Source organism: Dermacentor albipictus, unplaced genomic scaffold (genome assembly GCF_038994185.2).
Source record: "Dermacentor albipictus isolate Rhodes 1998 colony unplaced genomic scaffold, USDA_Dalb.pri_finalv2 scaffold_131, whole genome shotgun sequence".
Lineage (NCBI taxonomy): Eukaryota > Metazoa > Arthropoda > Arachnida > Ixodida > Ixodidae > Dermacentor > Dermacentor albipictus.
Window position 1 is genome coordinate 37040 of NW_027225685.1, and position 12333 is coordinate 49372.

The window sequence follows — 12333 nt, forward strand, 5'->3', positions numbered from 1 at the left end:
CTGTATTCGGTTCTGCCATTGATGGTAATAGTTCTGGAACGAGGTTTTTGGAAGGCCCTTCAGGAGATTCTCCGTTTTTGCCTGAACCTCTTCAACTGAGGTAAAATGGGTTCCCTTTAAGCAAGATTTAACTTTAACAAATAAAAATAAGTCGCGTGGAGCCAAATCAGGTGGATACGGAGGATTTCCCATCAAAGTAATGCTTTTTCTGGTCAGAAAATGCTTGACAGATAGGGCCGTGTGAGCGGGTGCATCGTCCTGGTGCAACAGCCATCCATCACTCCACAACTGTGACCTCCTTTTCCGAACTTTTTCACGAAGTCTTTTTAGTACTTCAATGTAGTTGTGTTGATTAACAGTCTGACCACTGGGAACACACTCAATCATTATAATTCCATTAATGTCTAAGAAGACGATTAAATTGCCTTGAATTTTGATTTTGACATGCGTGCTTTTTTGGGTCTTTGGGATGCTGGAGACTTCCTCTGCATTGACTGGCGCTTACTTTCTGGGTCATAGGTAAACATCCATGTCTCACCAAATGTTGCAACAGAATCCAACAAATTTGGCTCGTTTGCAATGCGTTCCAACATGTCCACACACATGTCTTTACGGCACGGTTTTTGGTCATCGGACAGGACTTTTGGAACAACCTTCGCACAAATCTTCGTCACGTGTAATTCGTCCATTAAAATGCCTCGAACAGCTTCCCTATCCAAGTTTACCAACTTCTGCCACTGCACGAACACTTAATCTTCGGTCACCACGGATCACATCACGAAATTTGACAATGTTTAGGTTTTTAATCGCTGACGTTGGGAGCCCAGCACGTTCATCATCTTCCACACTGTGCCTTCGCCCTGGAAACCGCTTATGCCATTCACACGCACGTGCACGAGACAAAGTTTCATCTCCGTGAGCCTCGGTTAATATTTGAAATGTTTCCGTGGCTAATTTCTTAAATTTCACATAAACTTGATGTTGATTCGCTCTTCGGTTTTTACATCAGACATTTTTCGGGCAGAATGCAGTTGCATGTGCTCACTCAATGACGCAGCACTCCCAACTGGCATGATCGGTTCTCGATCATCAGGGTACTCAAGGAGATCCGGGAGATCAGGGAGATCAGGGTACCCCCCTGGAATCGCATGCCCGGTATTGCACGATCTCCGGGATCGGCGCACACATTTCTATAATCTATACGGACGTAAGCCGGCCAGGGTACTCCCCTGGAAACGCATGCCCGGTATTGCACGATCTCCGGGATCGGCGCACACATTCCTATAGCCTATACGGACGGAAGCTGGCCAGGTTACCCCCCGGGAACCGCATGCCCCCCGTATTGCGCTATCTCCGGGATCGGCACACACACTCCTGTCGCCTTTACGGACGTAAGCCGGTCAGGGTACCCCCCCAGGAAACGCATGCCCTGTATTGCGCTATGTCCGGCATCGGCACACACCACATTCCTGTCGCCTATACAGACGTAAGCGGGCCAGGGTGTCCCCCCCCCCCCCCCCCCACGGAAACGCATGCCCCGTATTGCACTATCTCCGGGATCGGCACACACATTCCTGTCGCCTTATGGACGTTACCATTTACTTTTTAGTGAGGCATGGATATTAGAAAAAGATGTTTGTTTGATGGTTAAAGTGGTGCGCAGAGTGGTTTTCCAGGGGTAAACCATTATTTATTTTAAAAGATTCATTATACCACAGCCTTCTGTTTGTGACGTAATAGTTCTGCGGAAGCCCGCCAGGTAGAGTGAAATAATTAATTAAGGGAAAATGAGACATCCACCTAATCGTCGCCATAGCTACAATGGAAACCCATCCTACGGTATCCTTGAAAGAAAAGCCTCGCATTTGTAGAAAAATTCGTCTTGGTCCGGAACTCGAACCCGGCACTACCGCCTTTCCAAGGCAGCCGCTCTACCATTTGAGTTAACCAGGCGGGTAGCAGACGGCAGGGCGAAGTCAAATTTGTCAGAAACTCGAAGCAAAGGCAAGAGTTTGACGTAATAGTTCTGCGGAAATCCGCAGGGTGGAGAGAAGTAATTAATTAAGAGATAATGAGACATCCACGCAATCGTGCCAATTGCTACAAATTGTGAAATTTCCCCTTAATTAAATAATTCTATCCACCTTCCGGGTTTCCGCAAGTTCAAGGCGAGCTTTGGGTTTGCTTTGGTGCCTACGGCTATGGCTCAACCCCCTACGGTGGATCAGCCATGAATCTGGCGGCAGTAGGTAAAAAGGGAAGAATATTTAAATAGAATTTTGTAATTTAAAAATGAATGCCGATCGTTATTTTTAATGTTCAAGCTGTATTATCTTAAAATTTGAAGTTAATATTGTTGTGTTCATATTGATAAATGTAAAAAGATAAAATTAACATAGCAATCTCTGTTTCACTTACAAAATTAAATATGGCATCACATACGTTCCTATTGCAGTGTCCTAGTGCCGACGCCCCAACAGACAGTATCATAGGGAGCTTAATGACCAATCCAAGACGGCGAAAGGGACCTTCTAGAAGTCGTTTTCTGTGCCCCTATAAGGTGTCGAACCTACGACACCTTATAAAGAAATGTTCCATAGTTTCAGGTTCGTTGCAATAGAAACATTGAGGGGAACGTGCTGAACCAGACCTGCCGTGTGGGAATAAAAATTAAGCATTGGTATTCGGCAAAGCATTCTCGCCAATGAAATTTCTAATTTTTTTGTTGAACACCATCACCAGTGTGCCAAAGGAATCTAAGGTGCTGAAAATCGGTGTTGCATAATACACATAATTTGGCATGTTCTTATTCGTAAACCTCTTGATCGGGCAATATCTTAATACCGAACGGGAGCCGGGTGCATATAGTATAGAGTACAGAGGAGACGAAAACACAACATTAGACGAAGACATCACCGAGGCCGAAGTACGCGCCGCTCTCAGCTGCCTACGCCCGACATCATCAGCCGGTAAAGATAAGATCACCAACAAAATGCTCAGGAATCTAGATGACCCTACCATAACAATGATCACCAAGCTTTTTAATCAGCACTGGCAAAACGGTACACTCCCGCAAGAGTGGAAGCACGCTAGCGTGTTCTTCATTCCTAAACCGGGCAAGTCACTCAGTCTAGAGAACCTCAGACCCATATCCCTTACCTCTTGTCTTGGTAAGGCTATGGAGCATGTGGTTCTCAATAGACTGGTTGACTATGCCGAAACCAACAACCTCTTCCCAGAGACAATGATTGGTTTTCGTCCTAAACTGTGCACCCAAGACATACTGTGGCAAGTACAAAATGATATCCTTAACCCAGCGCCTATACGCGCAACTCGAACAGTGTTAGCATTAGACATACACAAAGCATTTGACAATGTCTCACATCGAGCCATTCTAGAAAACGTATCCAACATGAACGTAGGTAAGAGAACATATACCTATATTACCACATTCCTCAAGGGACGTACTGCCACCGTAAACATAGGCAATATTGAAAGCAAAACCATAGAGCTCGGCACTAGAGGTACACCACAGGGAGCAGTACTTTCTCCTTTCCTCTTTAATACCAGAATGAGTGGCTTATCCCGACAGCTCAAAGAGATTCCTCATATCAGGCACGCCATCTACGCCGATGACGTAACGATCTGGACGTGCACTGGGTCAGATGGAGAGATTTCAGAATCACTGCAGGCAGCGGCTGACGCAGTGCAGAAACACGCTCGCAACAATGACCTGAGCTGTTCGCCGAAAAAGTCAGAATTGCTTATAGTCCGGAAAAAAATCCCGCAAATGCGGCTGCTAATTTGCCGGCACACATTCAGGTGCAGGTAGCTGGACAACCGGTCCCACCCGTTCCTAAAATCAGAGTATTAGGATTGTGGATCCAGCAAAACACACACAACCAAGAAGCCATAGCACGACTCCAAACTACAGCTGGGCAATTACAGAACCTTCTCAGGAGGGTCTCCAACCGACGGCACGGAGTTAAGGAGAAAGATGCCTGCAGGCTAATCCAGGCTTTCTTTCTGAGCCGAGTGGCGTATGTCTGCCCTTACCTGCATCTCAGGAAGAGGGATTTGGAACGGATTAACAGTCTAATCCAAACGTTATTCAAACAGGCTCTTGGGCTACCAAAATGGACTAATACAGAGGCACTCTTGAGTCTAGGGGTGCATAATAACGTTGAGGAAATCATAGAGGCCCACAAATGGGCTCAAACAGTTCGATTATACGGCACACATGCGGGACAGCGGATCCTCGACACCTTAGGGTATCGCCCAGCCTTAGACATCCCGCAACGACAGCGAATACCTAACACTATCCGGACCAAGATCATTATCCCTGCGCTTCCGAAAAACATGAGCACTGAAAACAGCGGTAGACGCAAAGCTAGGGAGGCGGCACTCTGGCAATGCTACAAAAACCAACCCGCCATATACGTGGATGCTGCTCGCACCAGTGATGGTCGACACACCATAGCCGTCACTAATGGCAACGGGCACACCACCAGCTGTGCGACGGTAAACACATCTTCCATTGTGGAGGCGGAAGAGGCCGCCATCGCCATGGGCACCTCCATTCCGGGCACCAAGATTATTATATCCGACTCGAAAACAGCGATTCGTAACTACACCTCAGGTTTCATTTCCCCTCGAGCATTCAGAATAGTTAACAAAAACCTCAATCAATTGAAGTTGGTGTGGGTACCCGCTCATGCGGGCAACCCTGGCAATGAGGCCGCCCATCTAGCTGCCCGAGCAGCTAGTAACCGGGAGGTGGGCTTGCCCGACGGGGTTGACCGACATGAAGGTATCCACACCTACAACGAAATGACCGTTTATTACCGCGAATCCAGGCGAATATATCCATCCCCGCACGAGACACTGACAAGAATACAGGCCACTAACCTCAGGAGAGTACAGATTAGATCTGTACTTAGTCCAAAAAGGCTAGCTGCAATGACCGGTGGTGAATATCCACCAAACTGCAAACATTGTAGCTGTCCCCTTGCGGACCAAGATCACATCTTGTGGGGATGCCAAAAGAACCCTTCCCCGAGAGAACTCCTTAGGCGAGCTCCCTCACATGACGAGTGGGAGAAAAAAACTAAAACTTCCAACCCGCAAGACCAGATACGGTTGGCGGAATGGGCTGATAGCGTCGCGGCAAAGCAGACGCCACGCTAGCCCACACCACTGGGAAAGAAAGCTCCACTAAAACTTGACAATAAAAGTTTTCTCTCTCTCTCTCTCTTGAACACAAATTGTTTAAGTCTTGCAGCCGTGGTGTATGCCGAAGGTTTAAGGATCCTCAGCACCGGGCCTTTAAGAGGTACCGCCACTGGTGCGTCTGCTGACTCGTTTAAAGTGAGCCCCATGTGTCCTGATACCCATACCAGTTGGATGAGGCGTAAATTTGGGGGGATAGATGAATAAGGTTCTCGGGGAATGGTAGATGAACTTGGCACTGATAGAGCAGAACAAACGGAAATAGCGCGAGCACACTGCAAGACAAAACAGCTGTCGTTGTCTTTATCAATGTGTAAAGCACTCGTCACAGTACGTCACTACTCACTTAATTGAGCAAATGCAATGGTCTGTGCGTAGAAAAAAAACTTCTCTGCAATAGGGCTTGTCTCTAACCAACGGCAGCCGTCATACTAGTGTCTGTCAACAAAGTCGATGGCGCAAGTTTCGCTATATCGTCCTTGTGTGTCACCCTTTGTCGTGGCTCTCAAGCTCTGATCCCCACGCCCTGTTTGGTTGTTGTATGCCGACAGTGTAGCCGACGTCGGCTTGCACATTCTCTTAATCGCCTTGAGGTGCGTATGTTTGGCATCTTCGTTGCGGATTCACTTTTCATCGCGGCGTTTCGACCTAATTATTGTTTCACTTCAGAAGCTTCACGATTGAAGTTCGTCGTTTGCATTGTTATAAGTTCGCGCTCTCGCAGGTAATTACGGTCGGTTCGGCATCAATTCGCGCCATGAACTGAAATCGAAGCTCTTCGCTTACTTCCTCGAGCAGAACTATTTGCACCGTGCCTGCAGAACATAACCGAGGAATGCCAATAATACGTTCACAACGGCATTTATACTTGGTGATTCGACATCTCTGCGTTTCTTCTAATTAATCTTCCTATCTCTCTCGCTCTCGCTCTCTTTATCGAGTGATTTATTTAAATTTGGTCATTTCTTATTTAAGCACATTATTATGCACATTCTCCGGGGCAGTTTCACGCATCCAATCTGTTTGATCGAACAGCGAAGACAAACCAACGAACTAGAGTCAGCGTCTTTAGGTGAGCGAGAAACAAGTTTCCTCATAATCAGCTGTACGAAACATCGCTTTCTTTGCTTCGAAGTCAACCACTGAAATTTTGAACTTTGACATTTCCTCAAATGCTTGCTTCAGAGTTAGATATGCGATCGTCATTCGCACGTTCAGCATAAGCGGCATAGCCGTTGAAGAAAAATATATTGGGTCTGTTGACCTCAGCCTCAATCCTAGATTCAGAGAGAGAGGAAGAAAGAGTAGGGTGATAGTAGGGCTGCACCAATTGGTTTTGCTTTCTTGAAAAACGTTATATTCATGCAAAGACAGAGGCTGACTTAAATAATATGCACAGGCAACACAGGCTGCTATTGAACGCTCACCTTCAGAAACAAGGTGTCTGTCTATATAAGTACGACGCAGTCACGCGTGAATGCAGGCACGCCAGATTCACGTATTAGCTTCACGTAACTAGCTTCACGCCAGCAATTGCAAATGACACGTGTCCTCTTAGTTGACCGTTTCGGCTTTTCAATGCTAGCAATGGTGCAACGACTGCTACATTTGCGGTGGAACACCGTGGTTAGATGCGCAGCTTAATTCGTAACGTGCATTAGAAGCAACACGTAAATAACGATGACGTGTCACATCACTGCTTACCGGTCCTTTTTTATACGCTACGAAACAACAGTCATCATTTCGCGTATTTCTCCTGAAGACTCGCGGTACCTGGAGTTCTTGTTTTTTCTTCGTTTTTTTCCTTTCGCCGATGCCGGCGCGTCGAGAACTCCAGAAACACTTGCCCTCGACATTGTTAAAGTACTATAGCTGCATTAGTGTGCAAGAACAACACATAAGTAATGGCACGTTGCAAGGTGGCATGCATGCATGCATACCTGTCTCGAAGTGCTTTGACGGAAGAAGGCCTCCTCGTCTCGTCCTCGGGAACCAGGCCTCGCGCTGCGTATATGTATGCAAACGAGATAACTCGACGCGCAGAACGGCGTGGCTCGGTCGTTGGCGGCGTCGCAACAGAACGGTTGCTGTCTGAGAGAATGAAGAGTCAAGCGGTTGCCCACTGTTTGGTGTGAAAGAAGACAGTGTGGGTCTCCCGCCGGAAAGATAGCTATACGATCGCCCGATACAGCGGAGCTTGCAAACCTTTTTGCTCGCCCTCTTATCACCGGCCCGCCATGCCTGTTGAACGCTCTCCTTTCTTCCTCTACCGTTTTGTTACTTTCACTGCCTGGCACCCCTCTCTCTCTCTGTAGGGCTCGTCATTTGAAGCTCTCTCTCTCTCTCGACCTACGTCACCAACGTCTCTTATCCTCTCCTCGGCTCTTTCTTTTTTCTTTTTTCGATCTCTCGCCCTATCTCTGCACACGTCCACGCAGTGATCATGTCCGTACAGACTGGAGAGCTAGACCGTAGCTTTCAGTAAACAACAGATGCGGGGTGGAGATGACAGAGTGAGCCGAGCGTCGGAAGGCGCTCCTCAGTGTGCAAAGGAAGAAAAGTTCAAGGCCCTACGCCGAAAACCTATCAGGAGAAGTTAGGCGTTATTCGCTAGTGAAAAGAGAGACAATTATAGTCTGTGATGATAAAGCCTGATGCTTAAGTGTGACATTGCGTACAGACAGTCACTAAAGTTTCCGGACCGCAGGTTCTCAGAAAACGTTCAGTTTCCGAGCAGCCTGTAACCGTAGTCAGTAAAACCAAACCCCACAATGCTGTTCGGATATACTGGTAGATGCTGTAAATGCGAAAACTAGCTAGGCTGCGTTGTGAGGCTGCGCACATATTCAGCTTTTTCTCATATCTGGTGTTCCGTAAAATTTTTTGGTTGACTGTACTCCACTATTCTTTCTTTCGTTTTTTTTTTTCTTTTCGTTTCATCTACACCACTCATTGCGGCTTATCTTACGAGTCGTCAGGCGAGAGTGATACATAGTCGAAATAAAACAAGCACTCGTCTGAGGTTTTAAAGTAAATAAAATATATAATGACGTTTCGGAACCACTACGGTTCCCTTGTTCGCAATGAAGATTAGCACGAGAAGGGGGGGGGGGGGGTGGATTGATAATTTATGCGTTAGGTGGCGTAGAGTGCGGGAGATCACCCCACGTCCGGTTAATCGAATGTTTTGTCGATTGGGTGTGCAAACGTTCTAAGAGCAGCCGTGAAGATATATGCGCTTCTCTCTCGCGATTTCACTCGTAGCATCGCGATCAATGATGCCGTAAGCAGCATTCACGTGATGATCCGCCAAGGCGTTCGAAATTGCATTGCCTTTTTACAGCGAAGCTATCTATGGCTAAGATCCCGGGATTTCTTCGTGGTGTAACGTCGACAGGAAGCTATCATCATCTATGGCTCATAACCGCGTAAGACGGAAGCTACAAGCACTCAGCCAAGTGAAGCGAACAGTGCATACATTCCTTGGAATCACACATAGAACACACAGAACGGCACACGTTTCTATAAAGAACAAGCTCGAAACAAGCACCCGAACCACATAATTGATCATAAGGCGCTCCTGCGCCCAATGCAATGCGAAGCACCATAGCGCTCCCCGCATACGTTTCCCGGTAAAGATTTGTCGCGCAAGCAGCCGCGGCGACGGCAGCTTGACTGCAGCATACGTAGCAGGAAGTGACGTAACTACACTTTCGTACGTAAAAGGAGAACCCGCCTAGCAACTGATTTCTGTTGTGACCGCGCTATGGGAAGGCCACGTACAGTAAGGACTCCTGAAGAGCAGCGTGCATACGAGGCGCGGTGAATTTCTCTTCTCTCAGCTCAACTCTTTGTAGGTGCATGAACTAGCGGCGAAAGCCAAGTCGCAGGCCGTCGAGACGTCTTAGGGTAATAATTAGGTGCAATGCGCGTGATTGTTGCCATGATAATAATTTCAACCTACGTCGACTCGCAATGGTTAAGTGCATCTGAATGTTGCCACGTATACGCATAAACGCGTCATCGCGCCCGCGCCACCGCTCGTCTTACAAACTCATGTTCTCTCACCTGACATGAAGTTGCCTTCCTTGGCGTCAAACTTGACCCCCAACTTAAGTTTAACTTGCATGCTGACATGGTCTCAAAAAGAATTGCCTTTGGAATAAGAGTACAGTAAAAGCTCATTAATTCGAACCGCAAGGGGAAGCCGCTTCAGTTCGAATTAACGAAAGTTCGAACTAACGAAAGTGAAGGAGGGCAACAGTACACTGCGATTTGGAAGCAGTAGGGCATGTCAGAAATTTGGCATGTCAGAAAATGATGGCGTGTGCCCACGGCACACGCCATCTTCAAGTCGAAGCTCTGGGTCCGACTGTGCCACACCACCGATGTCCACCGAAACGAACGTTAGCCGAGGCTTAACACCATCACAATGAATGGCGACGGCCGATACCTCCTAAGCTGAAAACAGAGGTGCACAACCGATGAAGACTGCCGAGACAAAGATGCTGAACATGTGAAGGTGGCAAAGGTCCTGATTCGTTGGTTCTTGATTGCAAGCGCAGCTGCGACGTACTTGATTCGATGTGCTTAGGCGCTTGCCGTGCCATCTCCGCAGAACATTAGCAGCTGTACAAGATTTGCGAAGCCTCCGAGATTCGCAACGGGCAAGAAGTCTCGGAGGTTACGTAGAACGGAAGGGCGGTAGCCGCCGCTGCCTTCTGGCTGACCCCGCGTCGGTTAGATTTTTTTTTCCGGTTTTGCCTTCTCTCGCCGTTCTCTCCGTTTCGGAGGCAATACAGTCTTGTGTGTAGGCAGTAGGCGCGTTTCTCTGGCCGGGTGCCAGGCGAGCGTAGTTCGAATTATCCGTGAGGGAACCTTCTGGCGTTCGAATTAACGGACTTTTTTATACATAGACTTCTGTGGAGCTTGGCCGGACCAAATCGTACATTTCGAATTATCCATAAATTCGAATTATTGAAGTTCGAATTAACGAGCTTTCACTGTACTAATTCTAACGCGCTCGTATTTTCCACAAAACGTGAGAACTTCACTTTCTTACGCATTTATTCATTGTCACTTGCAATACTGCATGCATCTCAGTTTGAGGAAACACATATTGCTCGCACATAATAACATCTACAACATTTACAAAATCAAGCCTTGAGGATCATCAATTTCTCCCGTTACATGTCACATGCAGTACAAATTTTCAGTTCCTTAGAAATACTACCATTACGTTACATGCTCCAGTTTAAGTTGGTTTTACTAATATACCGCACACTAAATCATGAAATAATTTTAGATGCAATTAATAACTCTGCTCTTACCAACACTAACAATACGAGATTTTCCTCTAACAACATTTTTTTTACTCCCTCGAATAAACACTAATTATGGAATGTTTACCTCCCTTCTTACGGCCATTAAATACTGGAACAAACTACCACCCCATATTAAAGCCTGCCGCACAACATTGACATTCAGGAGAGATACGAAGAAGTATTTACTAACGACACGAGTGGCTACTGATTCATTACTATAAGTATATATTGTTTACAAATTTATTTTCCAGTTTTCGATGATTCTGTATTTACCTAATGTATCTATAGCTTTGTCGCATAGTCTATATAACATTTCTACTTTGTGTATTATAAGCATATGTTTGTTTCTAATTATCTGTTACATTAACGTCGTGTTCTTTTATATGTGTCATTATTATGTTTCCATAGAGTGTCAATTACTACATATTTATTTTTTCATACGCTGTATCGGTTTCATTTGCGTGTATATTGAACTTCAATTAATGTAAGCACCTTTTTGTATTTGTTTATTTTCTTCATTAACTTCCTGTTTTCTGATGTCTGCCACTGATATGTTGCCATAATGTATTAATTCCTGCATTGTTAAATTACTAATGGGAGGTCCCCCTGACAGTTCTTGTAAATCCGGGACCTCCTTCTGTACTAATGATGAATGATGAAAATAAATTAATAACTTCAACCTACCTCTCAAGGGTAGTAATCGTTCTGGTTGTCGTTTACAGCTTCGCTTTCCAACCACCTACACAGCGTGCATTGGAGACCAGTTTCTTTTTTTACATCGTTCTGGTGATGAAAAACCCTTCTATTACAGCGAAGCTGCTAAGGGCAAGTTCTCTTAAGGCTAGTTAAGGGCTAGTTAAGGGCTAGTTGTTAAGGGCTAGTGAGGTTCGTGTCCATTTGTGAGCCCAAAATCCGGAAGATAGTTCAATGCCGGGCAGACCCGCCGTGGAGGTGCAGTTCGCCATTAAGGGGCCCACATACACAGCTTCGCTTTGTCATGCTTCTTCACGGAGTGGAAGGGCACTGAGTTTTTTTTTAATTATTTATTGCATACAAAAGTGAAATGCACAGTTACCAGGAAACACTTGCTTCCAATCTCTGCACATGATCCCCTGGCTCAACCTATCATCATCATCATCATCATCATCATCATCATCATCATCATCATCAGCCTGGTTGCGCCCACTGCAGGGCAAAGGCCTCTCCCATGCTTCTCCAACTACCCCGGTCATGTACTAATTGTGGCCATGCCGTGCCTGCAAACTTCTTAATCTTTTCCGCCCACCTAACTTTCTGCCGCTCCCTGCTACGCTTCCCTTCCCTTGGGATCCAGTCCGTAACCCTTAATGACCATCGGTTATCTTCCCTCCTCATTACATGTCCTGCCCATGCCCATTTCTTTTTCTTGATTTCAACTAAGATGTCATTAACTCGCGTTTGTTCCCTCACCCAATCTGCTCTTTTCTTGTCCCTTAACGTTACACCTATCATTCTTCTTTCCATAGCTCGTTGTGTCGTCCTCAATTTGAGTAGAACCCTTTTCGTAAGCCTCCAGGTTTCTGCCCCGTAGGTGAGTACTGGTAAGACACAGCTATTATATACTTTTCTCTTGAGGGATGATGGCAACCTGCTGTTCATGATTTGGGAATGCCTGCCAAACGCACCCCAGCCCATTCTTATTCTTCTGATTATTTCCGTCTCATGATCCGGATCCGCCGTCACTACCTGACCTAAGTAGATGTATTTCCTTACGACTTCCAGTGCCTCGCTGCCTATTGTA

At 46.3% G+C, this 12333-nt stretch overlaps 1 protein-coding gene across 1 annotated transcript in view; it reads right to left on the reverse strand.

Moving 5' to 3' along the window:
• The window catches only part of LOC139053468 (D-amino-acid oxidase-like), a gene marked incomplete at its 3' end in the record, with an annotated part of 40167 nt that extends 32687 nt beyond the window's left edge, over nt 1-7480 (reverse strand). The window contains exon 1 of the mRNA XM_070530444.1: nt 7170-7480. The remainder of the gene's footprint in view (nt 1-7169) is intronic.
• Between the last annotated feature and the right edge of the window lie 4853 nt (nt 7481-12333).